Source organism: Dermacentor silvarum, chromosome 7 (genome assembly GCF_013339745.2).
Source record: "Dermacentor silvarum isolate Dsil-2018 chromosome 7, BIME_Dsil_1.4, whole genome shotgun sequence".
Lineage (NCBI taxonomy): Eukaryota > Metazoa > Arthropoda > Arachnida > Ixodida > Ixodidae > Dermacentor > Dermacentor silvarum.
In genome coordinates, this window is record NC_051160.1 from 10,068,937 (window position 1) to 10,086,262 (window position 17,326).

Sequence of the window (17,326 nt, forward strand, 5' to 3'; positions counted from 1 at the left end):
TTCTATATAGTGCTCGAGAAGCCGCCTACCTAACAGTCTCTATAAAGATCACAGCCTCCTGAACATTCGCTATGTGTCCAGGAAGGTTATTTCGCAATACAATGGCCCGCGTGGCTATGCAGATGTGTTAAATGCATTGGTGTTGCCGTAGAGACGCTGACTATTATTTGGAGAGCAAATGAAGATCAAGGTGCAACCTAGTCTAAGCATACACGTGGAAATGAGGTCACGGCGGCCGGGAATCGACCCCTCAACCTAGTGCTCATCTGCGGAACGCCATAGCCACTGAACTGTATACCACGGCAGGCACACTCTAAAATAACTTACATCCATATTCACTTTTAAAAGGTGTAAGTTATTTAGAGTGTCAATCTGTCTATATCTCTCACCCGTACACCCTTTTTGGATGTACGGGTGTGAGTTACATAGACAGATTTACACCCTTATGATGTGTCGACGAGGCTGGGAACAAAACATGACGCAGCTACGAGACGAATACTATGAAGGCGCACAACGCAAATGCGCGCGAGCATGCCAGTTAATTAACGAACAAGAATAAGAAAGCTAATTAAGGAACGAGAAAGGGCATCGAGGGCACGCCGCGACGTAATAACGCCGCAGGCGAGAGTGCGTACAAGAACACGGTGGCGGGTGGCAGCATGCACCCGAAAGCTGGCAAAGAGTCAAATCACGACGATCGCGGTTTCACGCACGAGCCTGTTTTTTTCTTTCTTTTCTTTTCTTTTTTTTTTTTTTTTTTTTTGCTGCGTCAGCAGCCGGAGGACTGAGTGTCGCATCATGCCCACCTGTCGCGTTTGCGCAGCAAGCGCACCAGTGGTGTTTGCAGCTTAGCTAGAAATGAAGTCGCGAGATTTGGCGAGTTTTCGGTCACCTTATAACCCCATAAAGCCCGAACACCACTCCGCGTCAATGAAAATTAAAACGAATTTTTCACATTTATTTCCGGTTATGGAGAGAGTGCGACTAAAAACAGCGAAATGATAACTGATTGAAAATTAATTAGTGCGGTAATTACTTAATCGGTAATTGATTTTCTCAACTATCCACAACTGAAAATTCCCTCCAGCATGCATATCAAAAACGGTAGTATATGGGCTCTATCTACATTGGGTTTCCTGAGCTCAGAGCTTTTAGGCATCAAATTCAGCGCACCAAAATTAATACGTTGGATATAATGTGGTTAGCGACAACTTTGCCTATTTGTAGTCTTAGCGGCATTTTAGTGACCTAAGTGACCTGTAAAGTGCCCTGGCAAAATTTCTTGAAAAGCATTGTCGATGTTCGATGCATCGGCCCCATTTTATCTCTGTAGGACGATATGTGCGCCTCCATTTGTCGGTACTTCTAAAGACATCGAATATAGCATTTCAGTGTGCCATCTGGGTTCATTAAATGTCAGTGCATCGAATTACTTTTGTTTATGCTGGTTATGCTTGGTTATGCTTTTTTTTTTTTTTTGCTTAGATACGGCCATGCGACTTGAATTGATAGCTTTCCCTTGAACGTCCCTTTAGCGGCTCCCTTGTTTACCACTTAAATCGAAACCGACCTAAGGAATAGCGTTACCGCTGTGGTTAAACGCAAAACAAACAAACAAAAAAAAGCTGGAGATTATTATTTACCGCGAACAGCTGCTGCACTGATGACAAGAAGGGCGGACGAAAACGCCGTCTCCGTTGGCTCCGCGTCAAATCCCGAGAGCGCGTTTGAAGAATGAGAAGTGAAAACGTAAAGGGGAGGGGGGAGGGCGAAGGCTCTCGAAATACACCTACGCACATTCGCACCAGCAGCTGCTATGCAGGCAGGGCTTGGCAGCGCGAGCAACTAACTCTTTTCACTCCTTGGCTTGCGCGTCCGCCTGTACAACTTTAGGTTAGTGCTTGTTTGGTTTTCCTGTCAGTCTTTTATACGCTTAACGACCCACAGGCAGACACGTGAGCTGCTGGCTAGTCTCCGAGGAGCGAGCCGTCAGCTGTTGTGCTCCGCGACGCGAAGCGTAAGGCACAGCCTCCGAGATCTGGCGAGATCCTAGTCTCGGAGGTCATGCATGAGGCATAGAGTTTCCAACAAGAGAGAGAGAGGGAGAGATAGAGAAAGCTCATTGGAGAAACGCAGATAATTCTGCCAGCGTATGTGCAGACATAAGATGGAGTCAGCTGGCGCAAGACAGAAACAATTGGCTTCAAAATCGCCTTCGTCCTGCAATGGACATGAATATAAACATGGACGTAAAAACACCCGAGAAGTGCCTCGGCACTGCTTTGTGTATTTTACGAGCTTTCTTTAAAGATTAAAAAAAATAAATAAAAAACGTAGCTCGTATTGGGCAGCAAAACGATGGATCGGGAATGTATTTATGATGACCTGCAATCTTTATATTGACAACGCTGCGGCGATAGATTGACGGCGATAGATTGTTCACACGACTGCTCGAGAACAGGTGCTACATCTAGTGACGCAACTGCCGCAAAACAAGGAACGCAAAAAAACGGTGACGGCGATTAAGTGCGAGTACGAGCATGCTGCGTGCGTAAGGCGTGGAGGACGACGCATGCGCAGTCACGGCGCGGTGGTGTTCTGATCGCCTAATGGGCGTCTACCGGGTATAAAGTTCAGGCCCCCTCTCGTGAGGCCACCAGTGCACTAAACTAATGGATGCTCATTTTATGACCTAATGCCATTTCTTATACTAGGTTTACTTCTTGCTGAACTTTTCATTTGAACTTTATTTCTTTTTTTTTTTTTTTTTGAACCCGATCTACATTATACAGTCGGCCACAAATGTTTACGGGACACGGGTTTGTGCAGACGCCTACCCAGTGGCACTACGAAGTGGTCCATGTTGCTGTCTACTCGGCAAGGTAGCACCAAGGAGGTTATTAAAAAAAAAAAAGAAACTGCGTAGCAGTCGCAGAGTAAGCGGAAGAGGCTATCAAAGCTTCACATAAAAAAGAAAAAAAAAAAGAACCGGTACTTGTCCGGAAGTCCAGCTGTTGCGTTGGAGAGCGCATCTCTTCTTCCAGTAAAGTGGATAAATAAAATAAAAAAAAATAACCACAATCAGTACAAGCAGCTAGCGCGAGAGAAGAAAAGGGGCTCTTCCGAGTAAGGAAGGGCACACACAATCAACGGAGACGCAGCAAGAAAGATGTAGGCATACAGCTTGGTGCCGAGTACGAAGTTAAAAAAAAACAAAAAACAAAGAAAAAAAAAGCCTTTGTCAAACAGTTTTCTTCCTGTGCATGTGCAGGCCGCTCGGTTCTTTTACAAAGCAGCGTTCCCCCTGCCCCGTTTTCTCACTTCCTGGCGCTTCTTTGCAGTGCCTCACCGGTCGCCCGTACCGAATACCGCATTGCCTCGAATGTAAGCCGATGTTCATTTTATAAGCCGATGTTGCAAAATTTCGGGGCCGGGATAAAAACAGACAATCAAGAAAAATAACAAGAAATAAGGAGGAGGGGGAGGGGGAAGCTTAATATGTCCGCATCACCAATTCGACCTGACACCTTAGGCTGAGATTCTGTAAGGCACGGGACAAAGAAAGTACCCTTAAGGTTGCAAAATTTGTTACTTTGCATAAGACGTTTATACGACCACGCGCTCGTGGGTCGTCATGTATATATACATATATATCTGTTGGCTTTATGTGGTCATGATTAACAAATCGAGCCCCTCGGTATATATATATATATATATATATATATATATATATATATATATATATATACAATTTATACCACGGGCACGGCATCGCCAGAAGCGGCGAACCAAACCTATAATCGGAGCCGACACCACCTCTGCCTGCTGAGCGACGACGGCTCACGGCGGCGACAGCTGGCATCCGTATTCCATAGACGAGGGAAGCGTCGTGTTAGTTTTCTTTTTCTTTTCACTACATCGTTTCGAAGGAGAGGTTGGCGCGTTTAGTTGGCACAGGTTACGCGCCGTAGTCCTAGCATGGCAATCGAAAAGGGATTTCACAAAAGTTATAGTAAAGCCAGTGACAACAGCCAAAGGGCACAAACGCAGCCGAAGTTAGGCGCTCGCGAATCCTCGAGGAACAGAAAAGGGGGCACAAGAACATGCACAGTCACGCAAAAAAAAAAAAAAAAAGTATGCTGAAATGAGTCCGAGAACATGCACACGAGTTCACAGTTTTGCAGAACGTGAACGAACTAACGCCAATTACACGCATCTATACATATATAACAAACTTAAACGCGCATGACACGTGTATGGCGTATACGCTGTACTGAGACATTCGTAACAGCTCGCGGACACGGAAGATTTAATGGGAACCGAAGGTTTTTCGTGTTTCCGATGAATGCTATTAGGGAGTTTTAGAAACAGGGGACACATGTAGGAGACGCTATCGGCGAGGCGCACGAACATCAAGGGACTACAATAGAAACCAAAAGGCAGACAAGGGAGTTTGGGTTCTTGGGTAAGAAAAGGCTTTATATAGGGGACGCTGATCTCTAAAACTCCCTATGTGAGAAGCGCCTTTCTCCGAAACTCTAGTGTTAAAGATGGGTCTATCAGTTTTGTTTTTCAGGGACAATTTCCTCTTCTCTTGACTCAGCTTCCTTCTTTTATCGTCTGCTTAATGTACAGGGAGCACTTGAGCTTTGTTTGTGTCACACTGACAGAATGAAGGTACACTAAAGGTATACTGAGCTGTACGCTGCGAATTCTTTTCTTTTTTCTCTTTTTTCTTTTCTTTTTGCGTGGAGTTCACTATGAAAAGTGCGGGGGCACTCACGCAGAAGTTGGAGTAGGGACTTCCATGAGTTCTTGGCGATAAGCCCACCTATATAACTATCTGTCCGATTCGTTTGTATAGCTTGGCAGCTCTTAGAATCCTATCTCGTGAATAGCCGTCGTTTCTGGGCAGAGCCGCAGCAGGTGGCGAATGTCCGCTGTGCATACATATAGAGGCCGGAGCAGGACAATTTGGACTTTGCTTAATGGCTATGGTTTTGGGCTGATAAGCGCGAGGTCACGGGATCGAATCCCGGCCACGGCGGACGCATTTCGATGGGGGCGAAATGCGAAAACACCCGTCTACTTCGATTTAGGTGCACGCACGTTAAAGAACCCCAGGTGGTGCACATTATTCCGGAGTCCCCACTACGGCGTACCTCATAATCAGATCGTGGTTTTGGCACGTAGAACCCCATAATGTTTTAGCACAATTGGGACAGTCCACGCTGCATAACAGTTACACCTAATGTATACTTAATGTACACTTAATGTACACTCACTAATGTACGCTTAATGCACGCTTAATGCACAGGGTCGACCACATCTAAGGTGAACACCTCATTATAGTATTCAAGCCGGTAAAACTACAGCGTTTATTCTACTTCACAAGTGAAATGTTCGTTATACGATGTGTAATCATGGTGTCGATAAACACAATAATGATTTCTCGAATTATGTACTGAACACAAGCTTCTATGATGTCTTGAATGCTAATGAGGTGTTCACCTTAGATGTGGTCGACCCTGTACATGCACCTAAAGTACCCCTATAATGCAGCTAAAGTGAACGATTTTTTTTTCTTTCTTGCATACCGCCCCCACGTGGATGTCACGGCCGATAATCGTACCTGCGACCTCGTGCCTACAGCTACGGCAGCAGAAAGAACGTCGTACATAGCCACAGAAATGAGAAGCGTCGCCCCCTTTTGAATGAAAGACGGCAACGAAGCGTGAAAGAGAATGCGTATATACCAAAGAGGATAAGCGAAAACGTGACAGCAGAAATCACGGCGGAAACGACGCGTCGCTCACGCCTACGCGTGGTAACTTAATAAATAACTTAATAAGTGTATACACGCGCATGCGCATGCGCGCTACGAAGCGTTCTGCGATCGTGTCCCAGCCTTTTCATTTCTTTCTTTCTTTTACAAGCGTTAATTCTTTTTCACGCTCGGATGAGTTCCAAGTTCAAAACGAGCTGGGAGCTAGCACGCCTCGGTCGAGTGCGCATGCTCCAGCGGAGTCCGTATAATTACCTGTCGGCCGAGATTCGCGTTCGCCCCGTTTCGCTCGTGAATAACTTGACTCACGAGCAGCCGAATTTTTCGACGGAAAAAACGAATCTTCGGCGCAAGCTGTGTAAGCGTGAGGAAATGAAATTAAAATGTATCTCCGAGGAGAGGGAGGTTGGGGGGATAAGATTGATTTAAGTGCGAACCTATATCTCGCACCTCGTTAGGGTTCCTTTTCAAGTTCACGCGTGGATGCGAATTGCGATGTGACGTCAGGAACCTTTTTCCGACGGCGTTCGTTGCCGACGAACTAATCGAGGAAATGGATCGACTTACAGGATTTGCCGGTAGATCCAGTGCCCAATTTAAAGGGACATTAGAGAGGAAAAAGGAAGTTGAGCTTCTACAATAAAAAAATTAAAAAGAAACAGCCTTACTGTGAGAATTAGGAGGCTTGATAATTCAGAAAAGCCACCAGAACGAGAGACGGAATTGGTGTATGCGCGGCCTTGAAGTCCCCACACCAGACTGCCATGACGTCATGGATTTTTGATGGCATCTTCTCGGGCCTATGGTTAATTTGTTATCGGTCAAGATGGTCTATACGCTGTATTCTATAAAAGAGCCAAAGACTGAACCTAGAAAACTTTGGCAGGATTTTATATACCAAGTCACACCGTTCCAAATACGTGAACATATTTTTTGAAATCTATGACGTCACAATGTCGCCCCGGAGCTGGCGTTTCACCAAAGCTTTCTCGGAAAAAAAAAGAAAGAAAGAAATAAAAAAAAAGAAACACTATCAGTGTAAAGTGATGAAGTGCTGCTCTTTATTGGCCCTTTTTGAAATGTTCTTCAGTGGAACTACTATAACACGAATTTTACTGTATGGCCTGAGGCCATACACACCTGGGCAGACGACAGCAGACGACGTAACGCCACAGCAGGGAACGATAACTCTCAAATAAGAAGCTAAATACGGGACAGCTACTCCGCCAGGTGAGTACCCAGTGCTCCCTTGTTTTTGTACTTCCTTAGCGTAGACTTTTACGTGTAACCAGCTAGTTATGGCGGTTGCGTCATAGTTTCGAAATGAAATTGATTTGCGTCGCACGGCGCAGCGACCCGAGAAATGATATCACATGTTAACGAATGTCGGTCCGCTTGACAGGGCTGTTGCTGAATGCGCACAATTTCATTGAATATATGCGTGCCGTTTGTATCATTTCTTAGTACCGCAAATTTTTGATCCGCTAAGGCACCTGTTCATCGCGTACATGTATGTAGGCACGTTTCCGTGCCTTTCTTTATTTCTTTCTTTCTTTCGTTCTTAGAATTTCCCATATTTGTAGCTTTTTAGACTGCCGAGCAGTCTCTCCTTTCACCACGTGCTTCACAAGATATATAGAACGGAACCCACACAATGTTCCTTTTTCATTTTTTTTTCTCCTGGTCGCATGCTACCCTGTTTTGATTAGAAGCGTGCTGCGGCTGAATAACAACACCAGCAAATAAAACAAAAAAAACAAATGAACGGACTGATTAGCGGCAAATGAGCTAGCGAGCCGCTTTTGCTAAGCGGTCCTCAGGGGACCCGTCACGCTATATATGCTTGGGAAGCCGCGACCGCCGCTAATGAAGGCGGAAAAGTTTCGTCGAAACGCCGCGCGCGTCGCACTGATGCGAACGACCTCACAGAGATGTCACGCCAAACCTCGTTTACCCGGTGACGCCCTTTTGAAGAAGAGAGATTGAGGTAGCTGACAAACACAAACACACAGCCACACAAACACAAAGTTTGTGTGGCTGTGTGTTAACGGATTAAATTAACATTTTCTACAATATTTATTTTTTAGCTATACACATTCGGAATACGATTAAGTCAACACACACACACATACACACGCACACTGTTGTTTCAATGCCCGAAAATGTGCGTTCTAATCTCACGGCGTGACGCCAGATTAGTCCAGAACTCCAAAAGCATGCGTACGAAAACGATTGAAAAGTGGAGCAGTTCTACGGTTATCACACGTCATTAAGGGCGTCTATTATAGAGCGCTCAGTCGCAGAGGGTCACGTGTCCTTAGGAAACTCCAAGAAGGAGGAACATCTATAGGTGGCGATTATCAACGGCATAAAGAAAAAAAAAAACGCATCACAGCGAGTGATCAGGGCAACGGGGAGTCTCGGAAAGGCAAAACAAACAACATCAAGGACAACGAAAGCGACACTGAGCGCTCCGCGGCCTTCTTACATGGTTATATATATATATATAAAAAGAGCAGCCTAAAATGGGGCGCGATACGGCGTATAACGAGGTCTGTATACAGACTCATATAATGACAAGGCTATCTCTAGCCCACAGCTTAAGAGCCGTACGTAGGAAGAAGTATAGGGGGTAGTAGAGGAAAGACTCGGTTATCGCGCTTGCGCATAGAGAAAGGTGTATACACGTGACACAGAAGCCGCTGCACCGCCGACATCGTGGAAACGAGAGAATGCGAGACTCCCCCGTCCCGTCTCTATAACGGTCGCACCCCCGTGGACGCTTCGCTTTTTCGGTGTCAGTGCCGATCTCGGTCAAGGCGGCGAGCGGTAATTGGGTGAGACGCGCCTCCGGAGCGCGCACACTCACGTAGCGTGCTACCTTTTTTTTTTTCTCAGGCGGGTCCCACGCCGAACGACGCGCCACACTTGTCGACGCCGTCCAAGCCGTAAATGAGTCGCAGAGAAAAAGGAAACAAAGATAACCAGACTTTAAACGATACGAACTCATTTAGGGCGACAGCAGAAGCAAGCGCTCACAACGTGCACCACCGCCATCTTCTCAAGAACTGTAACTCAAGAAGCCCGAGAATACACGCAATATTGCCGCGCGACCGGCGGCTCGAGGCACTTGCGTGTATTCGCGGGTATCTTTCACGCTCTCAAAAACACATTCATGTAGCACGTATTGGGCAACAAAACTGTATCGGGAGTTTCTTATGTTGCTCTACAATTTTTCATTGACACTTTTCATCTAACCATAATAATTGAGAAGTTGATGAAATAATTATGACTAATCATGTAATTAGGCGGAATGCAAAAAGTAATCCGATCATCTCCAAGCGATGGCAAACAACATTACCTTGGTTCTGTTCAACTACGTAGCATTTGGATATTTTTAATGTTTGGCCCAAGTTAAGTGAAACACCCCGTATACTAGTAAGGCATCCTGCTATTATCACATACCAACTACAAGGACACGAGTTCGAACCCCCGTAGTCGGCATAGTTCTGCTTTTGTTTTTCCCGTGGGTGAGGGTCAAGCTGAGGATGAAGATGTTGGTCTGACGACGACGACAGGATGACTAGTATACGTCTGCGTAAAGGATAGGACGGGCAGACACAGCAACCCGATTTCCGAGCTTTTGACTGCGGCTACTGTAAGAAAATATAAAAGACGTTTCTGGAGTCATGTATGGCTTCCTTGTTCGCGATGAAGGCGAAGAAATTTGCATCGCGCCTTATGTATGAAACTTTCCTACATGTAAACGTAACTTACCCCTAAATCCTAATATCCCGCTTTAGCATCGGCTTATTACTTGGTACCTATAAAACACTCATCTGGTAACGGTCCCTTCACAACGAAAGCATTCTCAAACTCCATCTATACGCGATACAACCATCCTCGCGACGCGCCCGATACGTCATGGTACGGAAAAAGAACGCAGGCACAGCAACGTAACGCAACATTTCCTCCGTAGGATCCTCTATCGCAGATATATAAGCTCATCCGCTTGTTTCCAGGTTCCGTGCTCGTTAATATCTCCTTCATTTGACATCATCACCGCCTCCTGGCCGACACGAGCCAAGACGAGACAAAAGGACCCCCCGCGGGCGACCCCAGCGCCCTGCATTCCCTCTCTCTTCAACGCTATCCCACTAAGGTCCAGGCCGCGACTTCCTATATAGCACATTACGTGCCGCTTCATTCGTTTCTAGAAGCAGAAGACGACAGACGACACGGAGAGTACGTATCTGTGCGCGCGTGGCTGGGATACTTCTGCTCGCCCCGCTCAATCACACTTCGTCACGGTCGCCGCGACGTTACGCAACAAATCCCTCGCGTTTTGGTTTGTTTGCTTCCTGCAGCAACGATGTCCGCGACTCTGCCGAGGGGAGTGTCAATATATACAGAACAAGTCTATACGTATAAAAACCGCCAACGCGCATACGACCACCACCACCAACAAACCCGTCTGTCAATCCAGACGACAGACAATGACGCCCCCCGCCGAAGCCGCGTCGTCTGCTACCGCGTCTTCCTGATTTCTCCCGCCAAAGCGACAGCGGTGAATCATCTCACGTCCAAAGGAACAGACGAAATAGAGAATCGAAAACAGACGAAAAGTGTCTCCCGTGCCTGATAAGGACGTCTCAGAAGAAGTGAAAAGAAGCTATAGCGGCGGTTGAATGATGGGCCGCTGTCGTAACCTATTCCGAACCCGCATATGCCTTCTCCTCCTCGAACGGGTGCGTTCCGATTTAGCCTCCCCCCCCCCCCCGCCGCCTTACAAGCGGAGGGGGGGGGGGGGGGGGGGCGAGTTTTGTGTCCGTCGATCGCGAGCCGGCCGTAGTTATGTACAAGTGAACGGAGGTCGCTGACTTCTCGCCGCCAGCACCGAAGCGACGAAGGCTTGAACGCAGCCGCCGGCAGCCCAGAAAGAGAGCCGACAGAGAAGGGGGTTTCGGCCGAGGGGTTAACGACCCCCCCTCGGCTGCCCTGATCATGCTCCGCACCCTTTCGTTCTCTCAGCCGCCCCTCCCCCACCACCGTTACCCCGTTCGTGAAGTTACCCCCCGTAGTGCGGCGGCCTGTGTGTATCAAGACGACAAGTAAACCAGACGCCGCCGTCTGTAACAGCGGCAGCAGAAGCAGCCCTTGTGACCCAGATTCTCACTTGTCACCGCGGCGCGCCGTCACCGAGCGGCGCTGCAATCGCATGCGACGTAAAGCATGCGACGTAGGGAGCGCTTGCATGTAGGCTCCCTAATGCGACGCGAGGAGGCGAGTGGCCATACGTTGCCCGCATGTTGCGACTCTAGTTTAACGTCGGGTATACGGCGCGCCGCTCCGTGGTTCAATTCAATTCGTTGAATTCAATCAGTTCGGATTGAAGCGGGAAAAGGCGACGGGACCCTTATACGTATACAGCTGCAACTGACAACCACTTTGCAGCGACAGTTACCGTTTCTTACGGTGTATTGTATACTGGACATGCTTTGTGTATAATGTTCTGGATGCAAAACTAGGCCGACGACGATTTGATGAATGTATAATATGGAACATGATCATCTAAGGCAGGCTCGTACGTGTACGTTGTGTCAACATATTTCAAGTATAGGCCTGCTTCCACTGCACGACGAAATCCCTCCCATCCCCCCAGCGATCTCCAATTATACCCGTGCGTTGCGTCATCTCTGCAGCTAGAGCTCCGTCGCCATCAGTTTTCTTTTTTGTGTTTCACTTCCCTTGGCTCCCCAAGTGTCATTGCAGAAACTGCCAAATTCCGCCATAGTGCCGAATTCACCATATTGCCAGCTCTGATTGGCTCAAAGCGCCTCAACATGGCGGAAATAAGGCGGTGTACCAGATTCGCGCACCCTCAGTCTGCTAGCCTAAATGTCCACCGATAATCATTGATTCGTCCCAATTCGTTCTGCGCGTTAGATCTGAACTAAAATTATAGCCGTCCATGCTGCTGTTCCTTCTTTTCTTTATATATCGACGCTATGCACGCGTATTGTATCAAGCTCCATTGCTCACTGCGCGTTCCCTAGCTTCCTTTCAAGTTTTCTTAGCTGATCAATCCGAGCTACGGCGTGCACCGCAAGTTATCGATTCGCAGATTACGGTGATTACACACACTTCTTTTCGAGGACGTCGATATACCGTCAATCAATTGCCGCTGCCTCCCAAATGCGTTTCAAACCGATATTAAACATTCCAAAAGAGGCAAACGACTGACGTTCCGCGCATTAACTCGACGTATTTTTGGTGATTCCACGCTAAGAAGTCTGATCGTTCCGGAAATGCTTTCGATGCGCGGAAAGAATTCGTGGGCGCCGTCGCCAATTGCGCTGTTACAGGTATACAATCTCGCAGTTTCGTGCGCGGTGACGTCACCGAACGCCACCCTCTGTACAACCATTTTCATGCATACGAATCAACCCTAGTATACCGCGCATTTGGCTGCTACGGATGGGAAATGGCAGCATATTAATAGCCCAAATATGGAGGCACTCAAACGCTTCCCTAAAATGGAAGCTTGCTTTCGACATCGGCGTGGGAAGCAGCCCGTTCGCGTCGGCCTCTTCGACAGACCGTGTTTGCTTTCGAGATAAAGGCCCCAGTTTCCGGCTCGGTTATGTTTTAATTTCTCCGCGACAGCGGCACACGCAGCACACACCTATACGACCGAACGGAAAAGGGCGCGGATTCATACGAGCTGCGATTCGCTTCAGCGGGTATTTAGGCTCGACGAAAAGGTCGCAGGGCGAAGACTGCCTGCAGGAGGAGCGGTGGCTTCCGGCGTAGTGCATATCCGGTGGTTGGGTGAAGGATGCAGGCGACGACAACGCGTATAGCTAAGTTGATGGTCGCTAAGTGGCCATCAACTGATTGATCGACTGAACAAATACGACAGAACCGCGCTGCTGCTACTGCTGCGAATTTCCCGTGGAAATCAACGATTCGTGGTAGGCGCGGTGCTCCAACTGTTTGGACGAAATCGGCGAGCGATTGAATGCAGAGAGGAAGCAAAGATTGTACGCGGCCGTGGACACAATCGTTTTCGACTTTCGACAGAGATGAAAGAACGAAGCCCGGTCCGAGTCGTGTTAAGCTGTTTGGAAGAAATCAGTGAATGAATGAATGAATGAATGAATGAATGAATGAATGAAGACAGAACGATGGGATAGGTGCGCCTCTGCGGGGCCAATGATTGCCGCTAGAAATCAGTTATATGTGGCACGCCGATCTACACGCTATTTGGACAGAATACCTGAATAAATGAATGAATGAACGAACGAACGGAGGAACGAACGAACAAACGACACATGCATACGCGTCTGTGGATACAATTCCTGTGTAAATCCGCTATATGTGGTCCGCGCCAAGATAAAATTTATCAACGGTATACGTTAGTGAATGAACGAATGTCAACTCGTCGTTCCACTGCAACACCTGACCCATCCCGGAAGTGTTTCCGAGGCTCACACGAGATTGTAGCTCCCACGCGTAAAAGAAAGTAGATACCACTTTTGGCACCATTCGTGAGATGAGAGAGAGGTGTCATTCGCGCCGCGCTGACAGATCATGTTCGTTCTCGACACCACCAGCTGGGTCTCTTCACTTTTTTTTTTATTTCCTTCACCCACCCTCAACTCGTAGCCTTACCGCCACCTATATCGAGCACGGTGGGGGACGGGTTGGACGACCTGCGATGCGCTTCACTGGGCATTTGGGCTTCACGAAAAAGGAAGCGCAGAGGGGTGGAGGGGGGGATATAGGAGAGTGTTGGCGACTTCCGGCAGTAGGTATATCCGGATATGGGTGGGAGGCTGCGGAATCGCACGGAAAGAGTTCGGGGGAGGGAAGGGGGATACAAGCGTACGACTAACATGACGGCGACGACACAGGGACGCGCAAAGTGCGTCCCCACCCCCTCAACACGACGAGTACTGTCCCTCCCCCCACCCATCCGGAAAGCTTCTATCTAGAGGGGCGCGTCACCAAAAATAAAAGCGACGCGCGCAAACCAACATCCGCGGCCAACAGTCAACATCCCCCTCCAGAAGGGGAAGGGGGGGGGGGGGGGCGTCGTCAACCATCGGTGCGTGACATGGCGGTTTCCTTAATTCGCAGTTTGCCATCTTTATATATATAGCGATAGAGACACGAGACAGGTGGGTCGGAAGGGCCTTCGAAAGTGTCAGGACGTGCGTACCACGCTAGCATTGGCGTGGTTTTTGGGCGTAGCAGAGTATGTATAGTATATATACATATAGCAGCTAACGCGGGCTTGGAGCCGGGTGATAAGAGGACTGTCGGAGTCGTCACAGGTCAATAGGAGGACTAAATTTGACGCGTTGTGGCAGTACTTCGGATGGAGCGGCGTTGGAAGGAAACTTGCACTCACACGTCGAATGATATGTATACGTCGTCGGGTCGAATTCAGCCGGGATTTCGTTCGTAAGAAAATTTAGCTCGTTGGCAGGCCGACTCGCGGCTCCGCTTCCGCCTGGCACCTGTTCTCACAAATTATTCTTTCGCGTATACTAGGAATTGCTTTGTTGACTACGCGCACTGATTGGCCGAGAAAAAGATCTGGCGTGTTAGCTCAAAGGATGTCGAATTAATTTTCTTAATGGTTCGCTAACATCTCTTGAAGAATAGCGTAAAATTCGTACATTATACCAGGTTCCCCCTTTTTTATTATTATTTGTGCAAGCTAAATTGGTGTCTCGTATAAGCTGGGATACCCAAATGTATAGAGGATTACTGTATCACTGACTTTCACGTGACTAGTAGTGAAGTATGTTCACGCAATTACGTAAGTATAAGTGTAAACGCTGCCCTTTTATCACATTAGAGCTCGCACCGTGCGTAAGATCTTCTACGAAACACTTTGGCCTTGCTCTCCCTCGGAATTTTTGATCGGTTGTAACAAAACGAAAACACAAATATATAGGCACTGACACGACCGCAACACTTGTAGCCGCAAAGTCGGACGCCACAAAACTGAAGCGTCCCGCAAGTCAAGTCGCCTCAAAAATCCAATGGACGCATGCTTCGCGTCACTATGGCTCTCGCTCGCACGAGGATGCGTGCGTTATTCAACGCTAAGGCGGACCGCTATGCTACGCGAAACGTGCCGATGAAATATTCAGAGAATGACCCCTATATACCGAAACGCTGTGGATGACCATCCTGCCACTCGTGAACGGAGATTCTTTCCAGGCTGTTGAAGCGTATATACGTGTCTCCTTTAAAACAAAACAAAAAAATTATTAGCTGCTATGCAATGACAAACGGAAACCCACGCAACACAGACAAGCACAAACGACGGCACCGCGAAAGCGACACATTCCGGAAAGCAAGTAACATCGAGGCCAGTCGGCTGCGTGGCCCGAATCGCTCGCCCTCCCGGTACGAATTGATCACGTGCAGAGCCAAGTGGCATCTCGCGCAAGTATCCCAATGAAAGATTCAACAAGTGATCCTTTAAAATGCTGGCAGAAAGGCTCTTGTCGTGTCCTCGAACCCTGTCCTCTCATATTCTGAGCAGAGAGACACCCCCCTCCCCTCACCCCGAGAGACCCTCCAGCCACGTACGAGCGATGTTATAGGCCTAGCGACGTTGGGCCTTATCACTGCTGGAAGCGCAGCTAGTTAATTATACTGGCATTGTGAAAGATGTCAGCAGCGCTAAACATCACGAGGCACAAATTTAAGTGGCACAGTGCCTGTCCCGTGCATGCAATTCCCGTATTTTGTGTCTCGTATTACCTGGTGCCACGCGTTTCACTACGACGTTAGGCCTAGCGACGTTAAGCCTGTTACCAACGCTGGAGGCTGGGCGAGTCTGTTACACTGCCACTGTGGGAAAACGTTATAACAGCGGTGAACACGACGAGCCATGCAGCACGCACGAAGTGGCACATGCAGCGCCTCTGTTTCCGCGTTTTGTGTCCACATATTTTAGCACTACGCGTTTCGCAACGACGTTAGGCCTAGCGACGTGCCCTGCGTTCAAACGATCGGCGGCGGGAGGCCAACGACGTCCCGCGCGTACGGCGTGGTAGCGCGGGGGGGCTGCGATCGGAGATTGGGGCGCGTGCTCCGAAAAAACAAAACAAAAAAAAAAAACAAAAACAAAAAAACGCGGGATTGAATAACCGGGATTACGCGCATATATATACATATATGTATACATATAGACGCGAGCACCACGAAATGGACACGCGGACTACCAAATGCGCGCGTCTCACGTGGCGGGTCACACGCACAGCGAAGCCTCGCGCATGCGAATGGCAGATTCACGCCAGGCGCCTCCACTCGTTCCGCGCCGGCATGCAACGCGGCGGTAATACGATACGTCAAGGTCCTCGGCGGTCACCCGTAATCAGACGCGGATCGTTGTAGGAGAGTCTGCGCGGAAAGTGGTTGCTCTAATCATCTGCGTTATACGTTAAGAGAACCGCGCAACAATTCACGGGTGGTTCACGGTTCAATTTCATTTATGTACCAAGCACAGTGTAGAAAAATAAATAAGTTTTAAGGGAGCTCATGTGAAGACTAACATCACTGCTAAAGACTATATACACTTTCCAAACTCTAATTGGGTTTCTATGGCGGGGAAAAAAAAAGTTTGATCATCTATATATGGAACGCTTATCCTTCCAAACATAACAAGAACTCAACTTATTATTTTTTTTTCGGTTATTCCTTTACTATTCCGCGCACCTCTTTCTAGGTCCTTTCCTTGGTCCAATTAACTTCTAAGTATAGCATACAAGTGAACATACGCCTCCTACGCGCCCTCTGCTTCTTGTACATTCTTAGTGAAGCGAGCAAGGGGAGGCCAAATTTCGCGAGTTTAAATTTCGCGCCAGAACGATCGCACACATGCACGGAACCCCCCGGTCCCCCCCCCCCCCCCCCCCTTTTGTTTTTTGTTATTTTGCGCAGGAAAACAGAAGTGGGCGAAATTTCTCAGATGGAGTTTTCACTGTGCACTTTCGAATGCAGTGCTATATTATGTAGTGCCCGGCGCAGTTGTGTATAGCTATACGTACATGTGTGTGTAGACCACTTCGTGATACATAAACGCCTATAGCGTGACTGGCACGCGGAATGACCAAGCGAAGCGGGCAACTCTAGCGCTGCGCCACCGGAGCGAGAGATCTTACATATCCCGCTCGCGTGCTGGTGTGGAACGACGTCGTTGTGCCCAATGTCTTCAAGTACCACCGCAATCGCACAGAAAGGCCTTGGAGGCAAAGAAAGCCAGCGTCTCCTCCCCCTTTCTCCCAACGTCGTTGTTTTATAACGCGAGTCCTTTCGGTTCCTGCTCGACCGCTCAAGCAGCGAGTGCCCGAAGGCAAGGCAGCAAGAGACAGACAATCAAGGACGCCGGCCCTGAGTTAACTGCTCACGCTATACTCAAGATGCCCCCGGGCGGCATGGCAGGAAGTGCTCGCGACAGAATCACTTTACAGGAGGGAGTCACGCATGTGCAACTGTCGAGCTGCGAGACCGAGC

The 17,326-nt window shown here is 48.4% G+C and overlaps 1 protein-coding gene across 1 annotated transcript in view; it reads right to left on the reverse strand.

Moving 5' to 3' along the window:
• LOC119457536 (rho-related GTP-binding protein RhoU-like) overlaps window positions 1-17,326 on the reverse strand; it is a 115,748-nt gene that overhangs the window by 56,261 nt on the left and 42,161 nt on the right. The window lies entirely within an intron of this gene.